The sequence below is a fragment of the Hemiscyllium ocellatum genome, chromosome 42 (genome assembly GCF_020745735.1).
Source record: "Hemiscyllium ocellatum isolate sHemOce1 chromosome 42, sHemOce1.pat.X.cur, whole genome shotgun sequence".
NCBI classification, from domain to species: Eukaryota; Metazoa; Chordata; class Chondrichthyes; order Orectolobiformes; family Hemiscylliidae; genus Hemiscyllium; species Hemiscyllium ocellatum.
In genome coordinates this window covers 6,080,674-6,106,339 of record NC_083442.1, presented here as the reverse complement: position 1 = coordinate 6,106,339, position 25,666 = coordinate 6,080,674, and the positions used below count along the sequence as shown (strand labels likewise).

Sequence of the window (25,666 nt, the reverse complement as noted above, 5' to 3'; positions counted from 1 at the left end):
CTGACTCTGTGCTGGCTGGTTAAATATACATATAGATATAAATAACCCGGAGATTTACACTCTCCTCAGTTTCGGGCACTGACTTTGTGCTGGTTGGTTAATTATACATAACCAGGAGATTTACATTCTCTTCAGTTTAGGGCAGATTTACATTCTCCTTAGTTTAGGGCACTGTCTATGTGCTGGCTAGTTAAATATAGATATAACCAGGAGATTTACACTCTCCTCAGTTTCGGGCACTGGCACTGTGCCGACTGGTTAAATATATATAACCAGGAGATTTACACGTGCGTGGACAAGCACGTTACTGGGTCTCGCTCCCAAACACTCGATTTCAGACTGCTGCCTCTGCAAAGCTGCGCCTTCTGGGCCTCACCAGAGCAATTGCTGTGACTGCCCTTTTCGGAGGCAGAGGGGTGCCAACTCTCCCAGCCCTGCCATGGTATCGTGAAACATGCCCAGTGGCAACAGGGAAGAACCACTCGGCCTGGAGCACCAACCCCTTAACAGGAAAGCCGGCCCCCATAGTGACGGTCATAGCCAGATCGATCAAAGTGTGGACCGCAGCGAGGTCACCCCTCGCACCACACTCGCGGGTCCGGTTTGGAAACCTGGGTGACGAGCACCGCAGGGCAGCAGAGCCATCGCACTCGCCGGGTGGCAGAGCAAGGACCGGACTATTTACAATAGCGGCCACCCACTCCCAGAGCCCGTTGTGCGGCGAGCGAGGCCTGCTCTCAACGTAAGAGACTTTAGGGAGTGCTCAGGCAAGGGTCAGCCCGCACCCTTCCTGGCAGCACCCAGGGGAACCACGCCGCTTGCGTCTCTCACCTTCATTTTTGACATAAGCGCCTGAGGGCCACCACCCCTCCGAGTGTCAAGAGACCGCCGCACCAGCCTCTGACTGAATCTTAGAACAGACAGGAAGAGCTGGGCAAGCCTGTCAAAGATTTGAACAAATGTCAAAAATTTAGACTTCTGCGAACTCTTCGGTTTGCACTGAGACCCGAGGTCGATGTGCTCAGCACCACGGGGCCCCTTTCACCTGCCGGTCCCAAGCCGCCAACATGTTCTAAGTATCGTGTTCCCCAAACCTGGGTGATGAGCACCGCAGGGCGGCAGAGCCATCGCACTTGCCAGGTGGCAGAGGAAGGACCGGACTATTTACAATAGCGTCCACCCATTCACAGAGCCGGTTGTGCGGCACGCGAGGCCTGATCTCAACTTTAGAGGCTTTAGGGAGTGCTCAGGCAAGAGTCAGCCCACATCCTTCCTGGCAGCACACAAGGGAACCAGGCCACTTGCGATCCTTTCCACTCATGTCATTTTTAAAGCAAGTGCCTGTGGAGGGACGGCCGGAGTCAGCGTGGGGTTTGCCCGCCCTCCAATAGTGTCAAGAGACCGTCGCACAGGCCTCTGACCGACTCTTAGAACAGGCAGCAAGAGTTGGCTAAGTCTGTCAAAAATTTGACAAAAGTGTCAAAAATGAGACTTGCGAGAGCTCTTTGGCATGCACACCGGCCTGTCATTCAAGTGCTCTGCCCGTGGAACCGTTTTTCGGATGCCTTTCAAAGTGGTCCCGCGCCGCCATTTTGTTGCCAGAACTCTCCGGGTACCCCGCCAACCTCACTGTGGAACAATGTCAAGTGGCACTGAATGGGTCTGAATTTCAAATTCAACTGCTTCGCTCTGGAACTCGAGCCGGGCAAAACCGTTTGGAATTTTCCGGGTCCCGACTTCCGCGGCAGACCAAGTTACAGTTTTCGGGCTGCAGACTCAAAATGGCAGCTGGCCAACCGCCGGGCTCAATTCGCCCAGTTCCTCCGGCACTTTGGAACTCATCCTCGGCATGAGGTTTTGGATCTTTCCCGATGCTTCGGTATTTTCCTCCGCTGACACTTAGAATATTTTTCACACTTGGCTGAAAATTTTTCTAAGTCCTTTTTTCTAAGTTTTTCTGGTTACTGATTTTTTTCTTTTCAAACATTTTTCTAAGTTTTCTTGGTTGTTCATTTCTCATTTTCAGACATTTTTCTAAGTTTTTCTGGTTAATGAGTTCACACTTTTAAACATTTTCGGGCATTTTTCTATGTTTTTCATGTTACGCATTTAGCACTTTCAAGCACTTTCCTATGTTTTCCTAATTCCTGATTTCACACTTTTAAACATCTTTGGGCATGTCCCTAAGTTTTGCAGTACACTCGTTCGGGACTCTCAGACAACTTTCCTAAGCTTTCCTGGTAACGTAATTCACATTGTTGAGAACTTTCGTACCCTTTCCTAAGCTGTGCTGGTTACTCACTTCATCTCTTCAGACCTTTGTCACTGTTGTGACAGAGACCACTTGCCTGCGTGGGAAATGCACGAAATCCGGCCTGAACTCAGAGGACAGTCCGCCCTCGAAGGCGAGACAGTCAGCAGAACTGCCGGGTCAAATCCGGCTGAGCTACCTGGCCCCGAAGTCTCAATATCGGTATGAGCTCTCACATTCACTCCCATTCCCAGTTAGACCACTTCCCACCCTTGGAAATCGTGCAGACTCGGACAGAACCCCGATGGCACTCCGCCCTCGAAGCCAAGACCATCGGCAGAACCACTGGGTCAAATCCGGCTTAGCTACCCCCCGACTGGAAGTCTCAAGGTCCCTCTAAAGTCGTGTATTCGCCTCCTTGGAAAATGCACCGCAAACATTACCAAAACGGGAAACCGAACACTAAAACTAAGCTTAACCCTTTCCCTGTCCCTAACTGGAAACTGAACACTCACCCTCAGCCTGACCCCACCGCTGGTGGCACTCCAGACAAACACACCCTTCAAAACCAAAACCATCCGGCAATGCCACTGAAAAAGGACCCAAACTCAGAAACGCCCCCTTCAAAAGGCACTCCTTCCTTGGCCACACTACCGGGGCATACTCCCCTCGGCGATAATTAAGCCCCCACAACAAACTGAAGCCAACCGCAGCCGCAACTTGAACAGAGAATTCAGTAACCAATTCAAAAATGCGCTTGGTTACTGACTTCTACTGACTCAAAAATATTCAAAGTTGATATGGTTAATGTAATTTCTGCAGTTTCATGCATTCTCACACACACACACACACACACACACACACACACACACACACACACACACCTCACACACACATACACACCTACACACACCTACACACACACATACACATACACTCACACACACACACACACACACACATACACACATACCCACACACACACACTCTCTCACACTCTCACACACACACATACACACACACTCACTCACACACATACACACACCTACACACACACTCACTGTACTAAAACTGAAGTTTAATGAATAAAAGGTAAATTATGAAACTAATGATCGACTAGGCCATAATGAAGCATGAACTAGAAGTTACCTCTGTAAAACCAGGAACATGGTAACCTTGGGCAAGAAACCAAGGAATGCTTCAGTTAGACACAGAGGGCAAAATACAATGAAAGCTCTTTTCATGACATACACAAAAATCAATAAATGTTATAACTAGTAGAACATGAAGATAATAAAGGAATGTGCCAAATAGCAGAAATTGTAAAATAATACATTTTAATTAAAGAAATTGGCAGAGAAAAGCGTGAAATGCTTTAACCAATGGAATTGTCATTAATGATTTTTAATGTAAGAAAATCCATAGCGTGAGATGTTTAAACCAATGAAATTATCACCAATGTATTTGAATGGAAAAATAATGTGTAAGTATTAGTGCTGCAAAATCTTCCTTTGCGATTTCCGAAGTCTTTTTTGGAAACTCGCCCAATCTTCGAAGATTGAATAAACATCTGTTGCTCCGTTTGTGTGTGTCTCGCAGTATTTCGATTTGCCACGGGAGAAGTGATAGCCGGTGGGGATAAGGACTGATACCAGTCAACTTGGAGTTCGCCTTTTCGAACTTAACCTTGCGGACAGTCTCCCTTGATACAAGGGTTAAAGGACAGTCCGCGGTTGGCAGAGTTCGGAGGCAGGACCCGGTTGTTCTGAATCAGATCCCTAGAGTTAGAATAGTTAGCCAAGAGTCAGGAACTATTCTCCGGAGATTCAGAAAGCCTAGACAGAAATCACTTCGAACAAATTTGGGGGCTCGTGTCCGGGATCCTAAACAGAACTCCCACGGGAGGCTCTGAATGATTCTGGGACACTGTGACACACACAGATGTTTGAGCAAACGATGTGAATAGGTGGCGCTTGCAATAAAGTAAAAAGGTTGAAGCTTCGAAAAAGTAAAAAGGTGATTTTTTACTTTGAGTCGGACAACTCCATGCACGGATCAAAGTAAGAACCTTCTCTGGTATTTGGGGTTTTCGTGGAATTGAGAAGGGTACACTGCCTTGTCGACTCGGTGGTTGTGACAGGTAACCGGGATACAAGGGTTAATTGAGTAACCAGAGTGTAGGTTAGCCTGAAGACCAACCATGGGTGGCCGAGGTTCCAGATCTAAAAAGGAACGGGAAGACGAAACCACAAAAATTCCCCTTGATAGTCCGCTAGGACGAAAATTGGGGAATTGGAGTCCCTACGAAAGTCGGGGCTTAAAGAAAAAGGAAATGATAAAATACTGTTGTTTTGTTTGGGTAAAAGAACCCATCCGTCCGCCATCAGTGATCTGGCCAAAATTTGGATCGGACGAGGATTGGGTTTGTCAAATTTTAAATGATTATGTAAAGAATAAACAGAATCCAGGTTTAAAGGAGAGCGAGTATGCTGCATGTTGGGTAGGGAACCTGACAGCAACTGCTCCAACCCCAGTACCCTTATATCCTTTAACCCCACTGAAAGAGAGTAAGTGGGAAGTGTTAGAGAACTTACCCCCGCCTGTGGCACCCCCGCCATATGCTCTTCAGGAGGAACAACGGCAGCGGCCGTTGGTGAATCAGGGAGAGGGATCCGAGCGATCTGGCGAAGGGGACGTGGAAGCCACAGCAGCAGGGGCTGAGGGGGTAAGGAGATCTGCACGACTAAAGGAGAGAGAGATGATGGGAAACGGTGATAAAGAAGTAGTGAGACTGTGTCCCCTACGGGAGGTCCCGTTTGGGGAACGGACCACAGGATTTGTTGTAGCCCCATTAAACTCAAATGATATAAGACAACTGAAGTTTATTTTTTACCAGCAGCTTGCAGTAAGACCGACAGAGAGAGAGAGAGTGCGAGAACTGCTCGCAAAACATTTAACCCTCTGTGATTCGGTTTGAATGCACATTGGTTTGTTGGTGATTGAATGAGGAAGTTTTATTCACTGGAGCTTGAGTTCCAGGATTGTTTTAAATGTGATTTTTATGTAAACTTAATATGATTTATTTTCAATATGTGAAGGACAGTTGTAGTTCCAGTTCAACAGAAGACTGTCGGGAAAAAAAGACGATAACTTCCATGGTTATTATCTGAGACCTTGGATTCGGCCATTAGAATTTTTTTTAAACTTGAATTGACAAATTATTGTAAGACAGCTCTGATTATTTTACGACCTAAAGTGTTGTAATTGAGAAATAATTGGTCAGGAGTACATAAGAAAACTAATTTTGCATCTAAATTAGGGTACTAAATCTGGGTGATTACAGTGGATTTTAAAATTGGGAACTGTATGCATTTTACATTTTAAATATTAAATACTGAATAAATGGACGTAAATATATAAATATGTTTACAAGTTAGGAACAGGCTTTAAAGTTAGTCAAGCATGAATTAATAAATTGGGGTTTGAGGATATGTGAAGCTAGGAACATTGCAATATTTCTTAAAAAAAGGAAGAACGTATCGTCTAAAGTGCCGATAGGGGACAAGGAGATTGGGTTTGTGTGTGACCCCTTCACCAGTGGGGAGGTCGGAACATTTAAAAGGAAATGACGGTCCTGGATGAGAATCCAATAGGATTGTCAGAACAAATTAATTTATTTTTGAGGCCCAGTCTGTATATGTGGGCTGAGTTAATGTCTATTTTTGAATATACTATTTACTGGGGGAGAAAGGAGACTTATATGGGGATACTGGATAGGGAAAGTGTTAATTGAGATTAAAAAAAAACTAGTAGCAGTGCCGGTATTAAGCTTGCCGGACAATTTGGCATGAGAGGGGGATGGTTAGGGGTGAAGACAAATATCCCCTTCAGAACCCTAACTGGGACCACCACAATATAGAAGGGTGGAATAATATGTTAGACATGCAAAATTTGATAATCCAAGGGATACAAACTTGCATCCCCAAACAACAAAATTTAGCCAAGGTTTTCGACCTGAGGCAGGGAAAGGACGAGTCTCCCTGTGCATTCATACACAGATTAAGGGAGTCGGTTAGGAAATGTTCGGGTATAGACCCAGATGGGGAAATAGGATGACGGATGGTAAAGGTTCACTTCGTGACAAAGGCATGGCCTGATATCCAGAAGAAGTTACAGAAGATAGAGGACGGGAACGGTAGAAATGAGACGGAGTTGTTACAGGAGGTTCAGAAAGTATTTGTATAGAGAGACATAATGGCGGAGGAACGGAAGGCTAAGATAATGGTAGCAGTGGTAAGGGAGGACTGTATGAAAGACTAAAGGAGTCGGATAAATAAGGTGGTTATCTAAATCTGAATATTTATGTCTTTGTGGGCCGGCCCCCGATAGGAATTTTGTGTTGGTGAAGATTTATGTGTGTCTTTGTGTGCGTAAATTTGATTGTAAAAAAAAGTCTCTGTGGATGTGAGAATTTGTGTTTGTGTATGGATTTTTTTTAAAAAGGCTTCTCAGCTAACAAGCAGTTTAACACTTTGTGCTCTGGCTTGAATTCATCTGTTTGTTAATGGTTTTATGTGTGAAACTTGTTGTTTGTCATTTGATTCAGTGTGGTATTTTTGATTGTAATTTTATGAATGCTCAACGTTATTTTTTTTTTCTCATGATATCATTTTATTAGAACTTAAGGAGGACCCTGATACTGGGAGAAAACAGCAGTATAGGTGGACTGTCTTAGCTGAAGGTTTTACCGAGTCACCAAACTTGTTTGGACAGATCCTAGAACAAGTTCTTGAGGGCTTGACTTTAAGACCAACTTTAAAGTTAATTCAGTATGTGGACGACCTCCTGTTGTCTGGTCCCACCCAAACTGACACACAGCAGGGAACCAATGATTTATTAAACTACCTTGCAGTGAAGGGATTGCGAGTTAGTCAGAACAAACTACAGTATGTGGAACGCGAAGTAAGATATTTAGAGCATTTGATCAGTCAAGGGCAGAAGAGAATAAGCCCTGAAAGAGTAAAGGGAATTGTAGAATTAGGACTACCCCGAACTAAGAGGGAACTCCGAAAGTTCCTGGGTTTGCTGGGTTATTGCAGACTCTGGATAGATAATTATGCTACAAGCAGTAGCAGCCACTGCTAAGCTAGTGGAAGAAAGCCAGAAACTGACGTTTGGAGCACCACTGACTGTGGTTACTCCTCACCAAGTCCGCACTATTCTGAATCAAAAAGGGGGACGATGGCTCACAGACTCCCGAATCCTGAAATATGAGGCAGTGCTCTTAGATAGAGAGGACCTTAAGATAGAGGTGGGTGCATGTTCAAATCCGGCTGACTTCTTATGGAAAGGAGGACCATTCATGAGATTGAGTGCAAGGTAGTAATAAGTTAGAACAATTCCAAATTCACACGACATGAGGGGTGGTATCCACCTTCAGGAAAATGAGGCAGGGGAGCAGGGGCTCCAGGGGCAAATGTACCCAGTTACACAGAGAGATAGGCTGCCAGTGAGGCAGGGGAGCAGTGGCTCCGGAACAGATGTACAAAGAAATAGGCTGCTGATAAGGCAGGGGGGAACTGAAACTCTGAGGGTAGATGCGAATTAATATGGGTAACTTGAGAGTGAGTTTCAGGACGTTGAGACAGTAAGTAGACTGTATTGCGCTGAGATTGTTCGTGGGGGCTATACGGCGCGTAGGGCTGCATTGAAAAACGATAGGTAGGGAGCGGGAGCTCCGGGGCGGATGCGCCCAGACACAGGGAAAACATTACATTTGACAACTGCGATGTGCTTGAAAGAATTAAAATGTTAACAGTTCCCAGACACAGAATACAGTGACAGGCAGACATAGACAGAGAGACCAACACCGTATGAGAGAGAGAGAGAGAGAACGGAAGCTATTACATTTTGTTGAGTTTCTGGCTGAAAGTCATCTGTTCGTTAGTGCATGAATATTTGAGTGTTTATCACCTAGAGCTTGAGTCATGAGATATGTGTATCTGTAAATATGTTGAGACTCTGGGCTTCGCTGTTTCTCGTTTACTCCACCAGGGATTCCTGACTCAGACACCACCTCTGGATTTCGCTGTGCACACTATTGAACCCGGTGAAGGGGTTTTGATCAAACATTGACAACAGTTAACTCTCGAACTTGTGTGGGACGGCCCGTTCCTAGTACTCCTCACCATTGAACGGCGGAGAAAAGCTGGCAAATGGCCAGTCACCTCTCCAGTTAAGAAAGGAGTCTGGACAGCCGAATCAACACGTGACCCACTATAAGTCAGACTGAACAGACTTTGATTAACTGACTATACTATGGCGACGTGAGTGCGGGGACTGTTTCTTCAGAATTGTATGTTAATCTTGTTTTGTGCTTTGATATATTGTTTAAGTTCTTAGCACTAGTCAGAATTATGCTGCTATTCCTGTTACTTCTGAGTTTTGCTCATATATCTTTTTCAGATGTTGTGTTAATGATTTCTGTTTCGGAATTTCCACAAGTTATAAAAATTGATGCTTGCAGCCTAAGTAGAATGCCCAGATGTAGAGTTTCAAAGGGAATATCTTTCCTCCAAGATATTTCTTCACACCCTACCGAACCGCAAAAGCCACCGCCTAACATCACTATCCATAGAGCCCCCTTTAGCCCAGCCCGAAACTGTTTTGACAGGAAGTGTCATCCTATATATATCTCACCATTAAAAATGCTTCCTCTGAAGACTCATTTCCCCATAAAAATGGGTCCCAACTCCTTAGTAAAGATTTAAAGATAGAGATGACAGCGTATGGGAAGCGTTTTGTGGGCTGCTATTTTTGAATTGGCGTCGGACGGGGACAGCCTTTGGTATTCCTTGATTCTAAACTGCAACCTTTAACCCCTTACACTGATCCAAAGTCACTGCAGATTATAGAAGTTAAAGACCTGAGACAGACTCTTGAAATAGAAACAGGATATGGATAAACAAATGCCTGGATTGAATGGGTTAAATATACTGTAAAAAGTCTGAACAAAAGTAATTGCTATGCATGTGCCTCCGGTAGGACAGTGTCTCAGGTAGTTCCCTTTCCGCTCGGGTGGGAGCGAAACAAACAGGGCATGGAATGCATGATAGCCCTATATCAAGATGAGACTGCATGGAAAAATCCGAATTGTGCCTCTTTGTCTTTGATGTTCTCTTCCTTAAAAGGAGATAAGAGGCAAGCTCCCCCTGTGTTTTCTGCCGCTGTTGGGAATCACACATCGTGTGTTTATAGACAGGGTGGATCTATTGATTTGGGGGAGCTGAGATTGTGTTCGGTGATTAAAAACGTTACTGAAGCAGTGGAAGGAAGAAATTACTCATCTTTAAACATTCCCCGAGCGGATCTGTGGTGGTATTGTGGAGGAAAACTACTGAGACCCACCCTGCCCCCTGATTGGAAGGGTATATGTGCAATTGTACAATTGGCAATACCATTCACCTTGGCATTTGAAAGAGAACAGTTAGTTGGGAGAAAAGGAAGAGATAGATCACTGCTACCCACTTCTGTTGATGAAAGGATTTATCTTGATTCAATAGAGGTCCCTAGGGGGTGTGCCTGATGAGTTCAAAGCTCGTAACCAGACTTCAGCAGGCTTTTTGAATCATCCCTATTCTGGTGGGTTACTATTAATAAGAATGTGGATTGGATAAACTACATTTATTATAACCAAGCACGGTTTATTAACCATACTAGAGATACAGTAAAGGGTTTGGCCTAATAACTGGATGCCACCAGTCGTATGGCTTGGGAAAATAGACTGGCCTTGGACATGCTCTTAGCTGAAAAGGAGGGCGTTTGTGTCATGATAGGCTCTCAATGTTGTACTTTTATTCCCAACAATACGGCCCCTGATGGCTCGGTGACCCGTGCCCTGGAAGGTCTCCAGGCACTGGCTGATGAGATAGCTGAGAATTCATGTGTAAATACTAATTGGACTGGCTGGCTAGAGCGGTGGTTCGATAAATAGAAGGGGGTGATGGTCTCAGTGGTGATTACACTTCTGTTGGTAATCGGGATTTTAGTTGCTTTGGGCTGTTGTATAATTCCATGTCTGCGTGGGCTAATTACCCGCCTTATTGAGACTACTTTGATTAAGAGAGACCCGCATACAGTTGTGGGCATTCACCTTCAAGCTGATGCAAATGATCCTGAGGCTGATTGGAATAGACAGGCCATGATTATGTTGCAGAAATTACAGACTGTATAAAAAGACAGGGGGGATTGATATGGTTAATGTAATTTCTGCAGTTTCATGCATTCACACACACACACACAACACACACACACACAACACACACACCTCACACATTACCCACACACATACACACACCTACACACACACTCACTCACACACATACACACACCTATACACACACATACACACACACACCCACACACACACACTCTCTCTCACACTCTCACACACATACATACACACACACTCACACACACACACACCTACACACACACTCACTGTACTAAAACTGAAGTTTAATGAATAAAAGGTAAATTATGAAACTAATGATCGACTAGGCCATAATGAAGCATGAACTAGAAGTTACCTCTGTAAAGCCAGGAACATGGTAACCTTGGGCAAGAAACCAAGGAATGCTTCAGTTAGACACAGAGGGCAAAATACAATGAAAGCTCTTTTCATGACATACACAAAAATCAATTAATGTTATAACTAGTAGAACATGAAGATAATAAAGGAATGTGCCAAATAGCAGAAATTGTAAAATAATACATTTTAATTAAAGAAATTGGCAGAGAAATGCGTGAAATGCATTAACCAATGGAATTGTCATTAATGATTTTTAATGTAAGAAAATCCATAGCGTGAGATGTTTAAACCAATGAAATTATCACCAATGTATTTGAATGGAAGAATAATGTATAAGTATTAGTGCTGTAAAATCTTCCGTTGCGATTTCCGAAGTCTTTTTTGGAAACTCGCCCAATCTTCGAAGATTGAATAAACATCTGTTGCTCCGTTTGTGTGTGTCTCGCAGTATTTCGATTTGCCACGGGAGAAGTGATAGCCGGTGGGGATAAGGACTGATACCAGTCAACTTGGAGTTCGCCTTTTCGAACTTAACCTTGCGGACAGTCTCCCTTGATACAAGGGTTAAAGGACAGTCCGCGGTTGGCAGAGTTCGGAGGCAGGACCCGGTTGTTCTGAATCAGATCCCTAGAGTTAGAATAGTTAGCCAAGTGTCAGGAACTATTCTCTGGAGATTCAGAAAGCCTAGACAGAAATCACTTATAACAAAGTGCCGCTGGTTACGGATTTGTACTGACTGAAAAATATTCTAAGTGCCAGGCTAACTCAGTAACTTACCTCTTCAAAAAGCGAAAAGGAGGAGGAAAAAATTTTTTTAAATGTCCCCTGCAGTTTAACGTGCCCCCATGGCCAGTGGTTAACACGACCCACACCCTGCACACCGCTCTGACAGTATCGCGTAACTGCTCCTGGCCAGGGAGCAGCACGGATGACCGCTAGGCGCCGGTATGCTGAGGTGGTGCGGCAAGAAGAACGTAGGAAAAACACCGACCGACAAACTCAACGACCTCTCCTCCAACCCACGCACACGCAGAGCCGCCGCCCTCGCCTCAGCACGTCACAACCGTGGCCTTACTGCCGTGGTTGCCACCCACGGGCAGGTGCCCGCACGAACACTCCCGGGGAGAGGTGGTGCGCCTGTGGGCATGAAATGGTCGGCAGGGCGTCGGGTTCGATGCGGGACCCAAGCAAAAGCTGAGGTAACGGATGGGTGCGTACGGACGCGCGTGGGAGTAAATTCTCGTGCACCGGTTACTGACAAAAGGTTGGCTCGAGGGATGACTTTCAATAGATCGCAGCGAGGCAGCTGCTCTGCTACTTACAAAACCCTGAGCCAGAATCAGGTCGTCTACGAATGATTTACACCAGGTTCCCCATGAACATGAGGTGCAAGTAAAGGAGAGAGGCGGCACCCATACGGCCGCACTCCAGACCAGAATCGAATGGCGATACGCACCTCAGGGCGGGACGTAGCTCAGCCTCCTGCTCCGATTGGGTAAGAGCTCTGTCGATCCAATGGTCTAAGCCAATAGGGAACGCGGTCCCGCTTGGGCACCACCCCCAGGAGGTGGATCCCTGGAGAAACAGGGGCTGATGGGGATCGGGGAAGGAAAGTTGTGTTGAGAATGATCAGATCAGCCATGGTCTGACTGAAAGGTCGAGCAGACTTTGGGAGTGAATCCCTTCCTTCTGCTGTTCCATCTTATGGTGATCCCTGTTCCATTGGGACAAGAACCTTCCACACTCAGTCCCGTCAATGTGACCATTCACCTGTTTGGGTCTAACACCATTTCATGCGGTGGCTGGTGGATCAGAGTGTGAGGAGTAATTATAAATGTTGTTATCTGCAAAAATCACAACGCTGAATCATGAAAGAGGAAGGGGGTGTGTAGGTTAAGCTTGTACAAATAGTTATAAGCATCTGTTTCCCACTTCTGCAAAAACATTAAAAAAACACAATCAAGAGGTGATAAGGTTCAGTGTGGATAAAGAATGGGAGGAAATGTTGCTTTAGCAATGCAAGGATGCAGGTGGCAATGGAGGAGGATACATTAACAATGGACCACAGCAGGATGTGGTGAAATGGCCAAGCAAGACTTATACTTTGTTATGCACAAGGCCGGATAAGGCAAGAGATAAACAACAGTAATGGGCGCTGGGTTTAGAATAGTGGGAGGAGGGAAAGAGAATTGAATTGTATATAAGTTTTGTACTTGTTAAGTTCGGTGTGCCTATCTTATAGGCGCCACGCTATAATAAACAATACTGCTGCTTCAGATCTTGTCTCGGACTGAAATTATTGAAGTGAGTGGGTTCTATTTCCCACAATTGGGGGCCTGTCCGGGGCATTCTTCCATCGCCGGGGGGGAGTGGCTGGCCCTGGGAAGACACATCCCGTTCCTGATTGAGGATCGGTATCGTGTCCTGGTTTGGTCCGCTCCCTAGGGCGACTGGTACGAATCCCACAAGAGAGACATCTGAATCAGACAGTGAACGGAGGTTGATAGAAAATACAGAAAATGGGGCCAGGCAACTCTGTGCACAAACCAAGGTAAGAAAACTGACTTTTAAGTATTGCCTTGGTGGCCGGGAAAAGGGGTATTTAATCACTGAGGGACTGGCGAGGTCCCTGAGAAATGGCGGGTAGGCAGAGTAAGTCAAACTGCGACGGAGTAAAGGAAGAAAAAGTCCCTGGTAACATTCCTCCAGAAAGTACCTGAGGGAGGATGTTGCGGAAATGGACAAGTAACACTTGCACAAGGGAAAAGGATAAAAAGGAAATGATGAAATATTGTTGTTTAATATGGACCAATCCTTCGTCCGGCTGTCTTCTGGCCAAAGTGCGGTTCGGACGAGGATTGGGTATGTCAGTATTTAGATTTGTATGTGAATGAGAAACAAACTTTTAGTCAAGAAGAGGCGGACTATGTGTCCTGTTGGAAGGGCAGTTTGTGAATAATGGTAGTAAAGACAAGGGATTCCCCCTCTGCCCCACCCAGTCCCTGGGATCCTCTTGGCTACTTCCCCCTCCCCCGTACCATAAAATCAGATTAGGTGAAAATGGGGGAGGAGGAGAGACAGACAGACTGGGACAGGGAACGGATGACCCACAAGAGGAGGACAGTGGTGCGGTGGACGGGGATGTTGTTGTCCCAGACCCTCAATCCTCAACGAAAGAAAGAGAAGATAAAGTAGATGTAGAGGAGGCCTCTGGAGTATCTAAACCAAAGCCTAAGGGGGAGAAAACAAAAACAAAAAATGGGGAAGAACGTAAAGAGTTATCCCCTCCAGGAGGTACCAATAGGGGACAAAGAGATTGGGTTTATGTGTGCCCCCCTCACCGGTGGAGGGGTCAGAACAGTTAAAAAGGAGATGAAGGTCCTGGTTGAGGATCCGGTCGGGTTGTCTGAACAAATTGATCAATTTCTGGGGCCCAGTCTGTGTACATGGACTGAGTTAATGTCTATTTTGAATATACTATTTAGTGGATAAGAAAGAGGACTTATACGGGGTACAGCTATTAAAATATAGGACAGGGAACATCCCATGGGGGAACGGGGATGATGGACAGGGAGAGACGAAGTTTCCCCTCAGCGATCCCGAGTGGGAAAATCAAAACCCGGAGCATAGAGAAGAAATGAGGGAATTGAAAGACCTGATTCTAAAAAGGAATAAGAGAGGCAGTTCCAAATTCACAGAATTTGACTAAAGCCTTTGAAGTTAGACAGGAGAAAGATGAGAATCCCTCAGTTTTCTTGCAAAGATTAAGAGACTCAATGTGGAAATATTCTGGAATGAACCCTGAGGACCCAGTGGCACAGGGTCTTTTGAAAGTACATTTTGTGACAAAGACATGGCCAGACATACAGAGAAAGATACAGAAGATAGAAGGGTGGTGTGAAAAACCATTAGATGAATTATTAAGAGAGGCACAGAAAGTGTTTGTAAAGAGAGAAGATGAGAGACAAAAACAGAAGGCAAAAATGATGGTAATTACGGTTGACGAGGTGGTTAAGAAAAGAATGGGACCAACAGTGAGTAACCGGAGCAGCGGGTGAGAGCATGTAGGGCAGAGAGGGAGAGGAAGAGGACAAGGGGGAGCATTTGATAGAGGGTTCAGGTGACAGGGGCAGAAATGGAAGTCTCCACAGGCAGGATGCTATTATTGCGGAAAGATAGGGCATTTTAAGCGGGAGTGTCCTGATCTACAAAGGGAAGAAAGGGCAATTCCGCTTATAAATTTTGATGAAAATAGGGGTATCAGGGGTTCCTGCCCCCGGGGACCCACCAGGAACCCTTGATAAACTTGAAGGTGGGACTCTGTAGGGAAGAGGTAGTCTTCCTAGTAGATATGGGGGCAGCACAGTCATCGCTGAATTTTAAACCAAAGAAAATAGGAATGTCGACACGGTCAATTACTGTGTCCGGGGTGAAAGGGGAGGGATTTACTGTCCCAGTATTTGAACCTATGATGATAGAAGGTCCAAAGGATAGAGTCACAGGGGAACTGTTGTATATCCCTGATTTTGGAAGTAACTTACTAGGGAGAACTGGAGATTGGCATTCAGGAAAAAAGAATTAATTGTACAAATGGCAATGTTGACAGAGGATGTGGAGAGAAAGAGATAGACCCTATTGTATGGGCTCGAGAAAGGAATCGTGGAAAACTACAGATCCCTCCCCTAGAAATAAGTTTAAAAAGGAAAGGGACATTGTCTGTGAGCGACAATATCCAATTACCAAAGAAGATAAACGAGGACTGCAGCCAGTAACTGAGGGACTGATTAGAGATGGACTGTTGGAGCCATGTATGTCTCCTTATAATACCTCAATTCTACCATTGCGTAAATCCGATGGAATTTATCGATTGGTGCAGGATTTGAGAACATTAAATCGAATAGTACAGATCAGACATCCAGTGGTGCCAAATCCCTATATGTTATTAAGTAAGATCCCTCATGACCACAAATGGTTTAGTGTGATAGATTTAAAGGATGCCTTTTGGGCTTGTCCCTTGGTGGAGGAAAATAGGAACTTGCTTGCCTTTGAATGGGAAGGTCCCAAGACAGGACGGAAACTGCAATACCGGTGGACCGTGCTCCCCCAGGGGTTTACAGAATCCCCGAATTTATTTGGACAATGTTAGAACAAATATTGGAGAAATCTAGCAGCCCCAAGGGGACTACCCTGTTGCAGTATGTAGACAACCTCTTAGTAACAGGAAAAAGAAGAGAAAAAGCAGTAGAAGCCACTGATTATTGAATTTCCTGGGTCGGCAGGGATGCAAGTATCTAAGAACAAACTACAATATGTGGAGTGAGAAGTGAAATACTGGGACATTTAGTTAGTGAGGGAAAGCGAAAGATAAGCCCGGTACAGATAGAGGGAATAGTGGGGATGCCGCTGCCCAGGGCTAAGCGGGAGTTATGTAAATTTTTGGGCCTAACAGAATATTGGAGATTGTGGATTGACTCTTATGCTCAAAAGACTAAGAAATTATATCTCAAACTATTAGAGGAGGAACCAAAGTGTCTAAGTTGTGATGATGAGGCAAAAGAACTAGTTGAGGAACTCAAAACAGATCTGCTCCATGCCCCTGTGTCATCCTTACCTTCTATAGATAAACCTTTCCATCTCTTTGCTACCGTGGATAAGGGAGTGCCTTTGGGAGTATTAACCCAGAGGTGGGAAGGAATGAAACAGCCAGTAGCATATCTTTCGAAGCTATTGGATCCAGTCTCCCGGGGATGGCCTGAGTGTGTGCAGGCTGTGGCTGCCACTGCACTGTTGGTGGAGGAAAGCAGAAAGCTTACATTTGGGGGAGCCCTAATAGTAAGCACCTCACACCAAGTGAGAATGATCCTAAACCAAAAAGCTGGGCGATGGTTGACAGACTCGCTGATTCTGAAATATGAGGCAATATTAATCGAAAAGGATGATCTCGTGTTGGTCACGGACAATTGCTAAAATCCAGCTGCCTTTCTTTGGAAAGGGGAAGGAGAATCTCCTCAGAATCCAGGGCACGTCTGCCTTGACATTATAGAATACCAAACTAAGGTCTGCATGGACCTGAGAGATGTTCCACTTCACGCAGGGGCTAGACTTTTTATAGACGGATCATCCCGGGTGACTGAAGGGAAAAGACATAATGGGTGTGCAGTCGTAGACAGGACGGAAGGTAGTGTGGTCGAGGGAGGAAGGTTGCCAAATAGGTGGTCAGCTCAGATCTGTGAACTCTATGCATTGGAAAGATCCCTTAGGGCATTAGAAAATAAAGAGGGAACAGTATACACTGACTCTAAATATGCCTTCGGTGTTGTGCACACTTTCGGAAAGATATGGCAGGAACGAGAACTGATCAACAGCCGGGGGAAGGAATTAGTACATGAATAATTGATTAAACGGGTCTTGGAGTCCCTATTCCTCCCCCGAGAAATAGCAGGAGTGCATGTAAATGGTCATCAGAAAGGAAATGAACCAGAAGTCAGGGGGAATAGACTAGCCGGTGACGTGGCTAAGGAAGCAGCCCTGAGCCCACAAGAAGTGGTGATCCATTCCCTAATACCTACTGTCCCAGGTCCTCGGGAAGCTCCTACATTTACTGAAAGAGAAGAAAAAGAATTGAAAGATTTAGGGGCTGTAAAAACAGCAGATGGGCATTGGATGTTACCTGATGGAAGAGAAATGTTGAACAAAATGATGATGTGAGAGATTATGGCTGTCCTACACCAAGGCAGCCATTGGGGAGTACAAGCAATGTTTGATTTAGTCCTTAGGGAATATGGATGTAAAGGAATATATACAATTGCTAAACAAATATGTGAGGGATGTATAATATGCAGAAAGGTAAATAAAAAAGTCTTGAGAAAACAGACCCTGGGAGGAAGAGACCCAGGATTGAGACCCTTCCAGAGTATACAAGTAGATTATACTGAGTTACCCAGAGTAGGGAGACTAAAATATATGTTGGTCATAGTAGATCATCTATCTGGTTGGGTTGAAGCATACCCCCCAGCTACCACCACTGCGAGTGGGGTGTCTAAAACAATATTAGAGCACATAATTCCCTGATATGGGCTAGTGAACCATATAGATTCCGACCAAGGAACTCATTTTACCTCTAAACTATTAAAGGAGGGGTAACGAAAGGGTTGGGAATTTCCTGGGAGTTCCATACTCCATGGCACCCGCCATCATCAGGAAAGGTTGAGAGAATGAACCAAACACTCAAACGACAGCTCTCTAAATTGATAATAGAAACCAGACTCCCTTGGACCAAATGTTTACCTATAACTCTCTTGCGAGTACGAACAGCCCCAAGGAAAGGTTTGGGACTATCCCCCTATATAATCTTATTTGGATTACCTTATCTGGGAATGAATGGAGAATTTCCAATTGCCGAAACTAAAGATTTGTTCTTAAAGAAGTATATACTGGGCCTGTCCTCCTCTCTCTCTTTCCTCAGGAAACAGGGTTTATTGGCACAGACTCCGCCCCTTGAATTCACCGTTCATTCCATCCGGCCGGGAGATTGGGTCTTAGTAAAATCATGTACAGAGACTAAACTGCAGCCGGACTGGGAAGGGCCGTACCAGGCTCTTTTGACTCCCGAAACGGCAATAAGGACGGAGGAGAAAGGCTGGACTCACTACACTCGGATCAAAGGGTCAGTGGAATCTCCAGTTGAGGAAGAAGTCTGGACAGCCGAATCAACACAAGACCCGCTGAAACTCAGGCTAAAGAGACTTTGAGTAACTGATTATACAGTGGCGAAGCGAGCGCGGGATTATTTCTGTAGGATTGTATATTAAGTCTTTTTGTGCTTCAGCATGTTTTTTTTAGAATGCTGGGAATGTTTAGAGTTATGTTGCTAGCCCCCTTAGTATCGGGATTTTGTCAAATATCATTTTCATGCGTGTTATTAACGGTCCCTGAGTCTGATAATCCACAGGTAAAGGACTTAAAACAGACCATTGAAATAGAAACTGGATACGGGGATGCAAATGCCTGGGTTGAATGGGTAAAGTATACTGTAAAAAGTCTGAACAAAAGCATTTGCTATGCATGTGCCTCCAGTAGGCCAGTGGCCCAGGTGCTTCCCTTTCCGCTCGGGTGGAAGCGAGACAGGCAGGGCATGAAATGTATGATAGCCCTGTATCAGGTTGAGACTACATGGAATGATAGGCACTGTAACTCCCTATCTCTGATGTTCCCTCCCTTGGAGAAGAAAGATGCAAAAGATCCCCCCTACATTTCATCCACAGTCGGAAATCACACGTCGTGTGTGCGTAGATGAGGTACTAATCGGTCTAGAGCTGAAATTATGTACAGAGATTAAGAATGTCATCAAAACGGACAAGGGAGAGAACTACTCAGCACTGAAGGTTCCCCAAGAGGATCTGTGGTGGGACTGTGGAGGCAAAATACTGAGACCCATCCTCCCTCCGGATTGGTAAGGGATATGTGCAATTGTACAATTGGCAATTCCATTTACCCTGGCATTTGAGAAGGAAAAGATAGTGGGGAAAAAGGGAAGGAGTAAGAGACCACTGTTAGACACTTCTTTCGATGACAGGATTTATCTCGATTCGGTAGGAGTCCCTAGGGGGGTACCTGATGAGTTCAAGGCTCGTAACCAGATTGCAGCAGGCTTTGAGTCAGCTCTCTTTTGGTGGGTAACAAAAAATAAAAATGTAGATTGGATAAATTACATTTTCTATAATCAACAGCGATTTATAAATTATACAAGGGATGCGGTTAAAGGAATATCAGAACAGCTTGATGCGACAAGTAGGATGGCAGGGGAAAACAGAATGGCCCTTGATATGATTTTAGCAGAAAAAGGGTGTGTGTGTGTGTGTGTGTGTGTGTGTGTGTGTGTGTGTGTGTGTGTGTGTGTGTGTGTGTGTGTGTGTGTGTGTGTGTGTGTGTGAGAGAGAGATGTTAGGAGGAAGCTGTTGTACCTTTATTCCTAATAACACTGTGCCTGATGGTTCAATTACTCGGGCCTTAAGGGGATTGACTACCTTAGCAGAGGAACTGGCTGAGAATTCAGGAGTAGACACATCTCTCACGGGATGGCTTGAATCCTTGTTTGGAAGGTGGAAGGGGGTGGTAGTTTCCATCCTTACTTCCCTGATAGTAGTAGTCAGGGTATTGGTGGCCATTGGCTGTTGTATCATACCCTGTATACGTGGGTTCACCCAAAGACTGATTGAGACAGCCTTAATGAAACAGATGCCCTTAAAAGGAAATCAGACAGAGGAACTTTATCAACTAAATATTGAGGAGATGAGTGAGACCAAGATGGATGAAATCTCCGGAATGATACATGCGAATTTTGGGAGCGATGCTAAAAAGAAAAATGCAGAAAATAACAAATGGTAATTAAAGAAAAAGGGGGAAATTGTGTGATATAGGTAAAGCAGTATTACTTCTGCAATTATAATTACTTATGCAAGGTAAATGAACTCACACCAGTGTGTAATGGTTTCAACCAAGAGCTGAGTCAACAAGAATGAAAACTCTGTGGAGGAAATATATAATAGTTTTTGTATGAGCTAAAATGTGCATACAAGAATGAAACATGCCTGCAAACAAAGGTAGATGTTACAGACAAATGGATAAGGTGCTGTGAGGGTGTAAATTAAGCCAGATATGCCTGTACAAACAATAGGTATAAGCATCTGTTTCCCACTTCTGCAAAAACACAAAAAACAAACCCCAATTAAAAGGTCATAAGGATCAATATGGATGGGGAAAGGGAGGAAATGGCACAGGTGGAGGAAGTGGATAAGAGTGAAGGAGGATATACCTAACAATGGGCCACAGCAGGATGTGGTGAAATGGCCGAGTAAAACTTGTACTTTGTTATGCACAAGGCCGGATAAGGCAAGAGATAAACAACAGTAATGGGCACCGGGTTGGGAGGAATAAATCCTATATAAGGTATGTACTTGCTAAACTCTGGGTGCCTTACTTCAGGCACCATGCTTACAAGCGTATAATAAACATACCGATTGCTTCAGATCTTGTCTCAGAGTGAAATTATTGAAGTGAGTGAGCTTTGTTTCTGACACACTGATACTGATTTTTAACATTGGAACTGTTGTACTCAGAACAACATAATTAAGTCTGGCTGGATAGATTGTGTTCTGTAGGGGTTCTTTATGGTTTGTGTAATTTTGTGAATAATGTTTTTGTCGGTTTAAAATCTAGTCACCAACCTAGCTATCTTACTCCAGGTAATTTTCACTGTCCACTTACCGAAGTAAATTGCAAAGTTATGCTCTGGGATGCCTGTTTAAGAATGTAGTGAGTGGTTGACCCTAGTCCATAACATTAGTCACTACAATGTTAATGTAATTGCAGTTCCCTATGTTTTAAACAACTTTATAATAATCTTAGCTTAACAGTTCCAGAAAAAATTATGAAAAGGGATGCATTATTTATTGGATTATGTTAGTAACTGGAAGTATTTATTGAAAGTCACAATTATTTCCTTAGCTTTTAAGATGACGTATATTCCCATTTAAAGGTAGATGATACTTTGCTGTGAAGTGAAGGCTGAATCTGCTGTGATCATTTTGAGTCTGGCCATTTGCAGAGAAACATCGTTAAATTCAATCTCAAAGGAGAACTTTATTGTTTGTGGGCTTGGACTTCGGAGTAACCTAATTAAGATGTCACTGAGCAACTTCCCACTTGGCATATCTAGCAAAACATAAGTAAAATTCAACAGACCAGTTGACAAGAGATGGGCATATAGGTGACAGTCTCTAAACATTGTAACAATGAATTCAGAAGTTGGTCAATCTCAGATTACTATGTGTTATGTTATGTCATAAATAGATTAGATTCCCTACAGTGTGGAAACAGGACATTTGACCCAACCAGTCCACACCGACCTTAAAGAGAGTAACCCACCCAGACCAATTACCCTTTGACTAATGTACCTAACACTATGGGCAATTGACCATGGCCAATCCACCTGACCTACACATCTTTGGACTGTGGGAGGAAACCGGGGCACCCGGAGGAAACCCACACAGACACAGGGAGAATGTGCAACATTCTGGTATCCAACTCAGAGATAAGTTGGCAACATCAACACACTGGTTCACACACCGAGCAAATCCTTTCAGGTGCTGTCTTTCACAACAACAGAGACAGACCTGCCATTAGATAGCAACTTTAAACTCAAGAAATTCCAATACAATCTGTGGTAGTGACTGGACAATCCATTATTTCCTTTAAAATATCATAGAATCAATCCAGTGTGGGAACAGGCCCTTCAGCCCAACACGTCCACACTGAACCTCCAAAGAGCAACCCACCCAGACCCATTCTCCTACCCCATTACTCTACATTTTCCCGCTGTCTAATATACCTAACTTACACATCCCCGAACACTCTGGGCAAGTTAGCACGGCCATTTCCTCTCACCTGCACATCTTTGGGCTGTGGGAGGAAACCCACGCAGACACGGGGTGAATGTGCAAACTCCACACAGACAGTCTCCTGACTGAGCCAGCACACTGCCCAAGCATTTTAGCAAAAACAGAAACAGTAAAACACTTCCTGAGAATTGGTGCTGTATCCATCCTGTTTAACTAACGAATGGTATTGTTGGTGGAGTGAGGTTGATGGAAAATAAAGACGATGAAAGCATGGGAAGGGTTAAAGCATGAAGCCCACTGGGAACCTGTGGTCTGTGGAAGGCAGGGACAGGATGGGATAACCATAGTGGAACATTCTTACACCAATTAGCAGGGTAAGGTTAAGGCTGAAAGGTCACTATGGCCAGATGAGAGAACACAAGTAATAAAGCAAGTTTCTCTGTTAAGTGTTATTATGACAGGATTGGGACCGTAAACATTTGGGACATGACATTAGAATATCTAATTAATAGTTAGTAGAGTCAGCTTGAGACAGGAGACTATTAATAGATGGAATAGCTAAATATCTATCATGGCAGGTTAGTCTGCAATGGAAGATCACTGCAGCAGAGTTAGCAATAAATATCTAATCATGACATTAGAATAACATCAAGTAGAATGTACAACTAAAGAGATAATGGGAACTAACATCACTGGTTTATTGTGTAGCTGGAGTGAGGTACTTTGATTAATATAGTTGGACATGCTGATAAGCTCACAGAAATATGATAAAAAAAATATAAAAATCCATGGACCCTGAGGTTCAGGGGCATTCGAGAATCTGCTTTCTCAGTGTCACAGTTTTTTGTTTGCAAATAAAATACCTATTTCTTGAAGAACTCTCTGCGTCTCCTGGTGGTTCTCTATAGTTTCTCCACAACAGTACCTGACCCAGTAATGCAGGGCTCTGGTCTCGGTCTCTGTCTCTCTCTCAGTCTCTCACATATGCACATGCACGCACACACGAAGTTACTGAGGAATAATGAATGACAGAATAATAGAAGCATTTTCAAATATTAAAGCTCCGTTCATCAATCCTGGGATGGGTTGATGGGGACAGTGTAGAGAGAGCTTTACTCTGTATCTAACCCTGTTCTGGCCCTGCCCTGGGAGGGGTTGATGGGGATACAGTAAAGGGAGCTTTACTGTGTATCTAGCCCCATCCTGTCCCTGTCCTGGGAAGGGTTGATAGGGACAGTGCAGGGAGATCGTTATTTTAGAATATAGGAACAGGAGGAGGCTATTCGGCCCCTCGAGTCTGTTCCATCATTCAATGGGATCACGGTTAATCTGTTGCCTAACTCCACATTCCTTCCTTAGACTTATACCCCTCAATACCTTCACTGAACAAAAATGTATCTCTCTCAGATTTAACCTGAACGACTGATCCAGCATCCACTGCTGTTTAGAACATAGAACATAGAAAAATACAGCCCAGTACAGGCCTTTCGGCCCTCGATGTTGCACTGATCCAAGCCCACCTAACCTACACTAGCCCACTATCCTCCATATGCCTATCCAATGCCCGTTTAAATGCCCATAAAGAGGGAGAGTCCACCACTGTTACTGGCAGGGCATTCCATGAACTTACGACTCACTGAGTAAAGAATCTACCCCTAACATCTGTCCTATACCTACCACCCCTTAATTTAAAGCTATGTCCCCTCGTAATATCTGATTCCATACGTGGAAGAAGGTTCTCATGGTCAACCCTATCTAAACCCCTAATCATCTTGTACACCTCTATCAAGTCACCCCAAACCTTCTTTTCTCCAATGAAAACTGGCCCAAATGCCTCAGCCTTTCCTCATACGATCTTCCTACCATGCCAGGCAACATCCTGGTAAACCTCCTCTGCATCCGTTCCAATGCCTCCACATCCTTCCTATAGTATGGCGACCAAAACTGCACACAATACTCCAGATGCGGCCACACCAGAGTCTTATAGAACTGCAACATGACCTCAGGACTCCGGAACTCAATTCCTCTACCAATAAAAGCCAGTACGCCATATGCCTTTTCACAGTACTATTTACCTGGGTGCATGGAAGAGTCCCAAACCTCTCCCACCCTTTGTGTGTCAAAGTGCTTCCTACCATCTCTCCTGAACGCTCTGGGTCCTCATTCTCAGACTCTGCTCCCTCTCGGTCTAGAATCTCCAACCTGTGTGAATCGTTGATCTTGATCGATCCTGTCTCATCCTGTTTATACCTTGAAGGCTTTGATCAGATCACCCCTTAACTTTCTTAATTCTGGAGGAAAACGGCCTCATTTGTCGAGTGTCCCCTCAGAATGTAACCCCTGAGGTTCAGGATCATTCTTGTAAACCTCCTTTGTGCTCCCTGTCTGTACTCCAACCTGATACCCACACACTTGCTGACACTGAACTCCATCTAACACAGCTTTGCCCATTCACCCAGTCTATCAATCTCCCTTTGTAACGTTAAGGTACCATCTGCACTGTCTATAATGCTGTCTAACGTTGTACATAACCCCATGCTGTCCCGATCATGTGTGTATTTGATAGGAACAGTGCAGAGGGATCTATATTCTGTATATAACCCCATGCTGCACATGTGCTGGGAGTATTCGATGCAGACAGTAAGGAGGGAGATTTACTCTGTATCTAGCCCCATGTTGTCCCTATTCTGGGAGTGAATATGCCATTGTTTCAGAGACAAGAGACACAATAGAGGTTACTGAGACTTTCAGACTGGAGGGAGCATACAAGTTGGGAACTGTTTTCAGTAAAAGGCAATCGATCCCAGGTCACTGCAGAGTGTAATAATCTGATGCCTTTCCCTCACTATCCTCCTCCAATCCGTGGTAAGATCTGCTCCCACACCATGTTCCATCCTAACTGCTGACTGTGTTAGATACATTAATACATTGGCAATGGGCAGAGGTGCTTTTAAACCTGGGATCTTGCTGTGTAAGTTGCCTTCAAAATGCTCCCGCATTCCCTTTCGAGTAATCTTTTCCTTCTTTTATCCGGATGAACTTTTGTTGGGAAAGCTGCAACGTGAAGATCCAAAATGTTCAGGCCGAGGGAAGCCTTGGCCAAGCTCCAGAGGGGCACGTGGATCTGAGGCCTGAGGCTTGGTCGACAGGCTGCATCCTGTGGGGGCTGACATGGATTGTGTGTTTATTTAATCTCCTCTGGGGTTTCTGAGTTTTAGGGGCCTCTGGTTAACTTCTTCTAGGAGAAAGTGAGGACTACAGATGCTGGAGATCAGAGCTGAAAATGTGTTGCTGGAAAAGCACAGCAGGTCAGGCAGCATCCAAGGAGCAGGAGACTCTCCTGCTCCTTGGATGCAGCCGCTGGTTAACTGGCTACTGTCAGATTGCGGCCCTGTCATTTTTAAAACAGGTTTAAAGCCTGGCGTT

The 25,666-nt window shown here is 44.6% G+C and overlaps 1 long non-coding RNA gene across 1 annotated transcript; it reads left to right on the top strand.

Moving 5' to 3' along the window:
* Positions 1 to 11,915: 11,915 nt before the first annotated feature.
* Positions 11,916 to 20,868, top strand: LOC132834772 (uncharacterized). Its single transcript, XR_009647245.1, has 2 exons — positions 11,916 to 12,040; positions 18,307 to 20,868. It is a non-coding gene; the product is annotated as an uncharacterized LOC132834772 (long non-coding RNA).
* Positions 20,869 to 25,666: the final 4,798 nt, after the last annotated feature.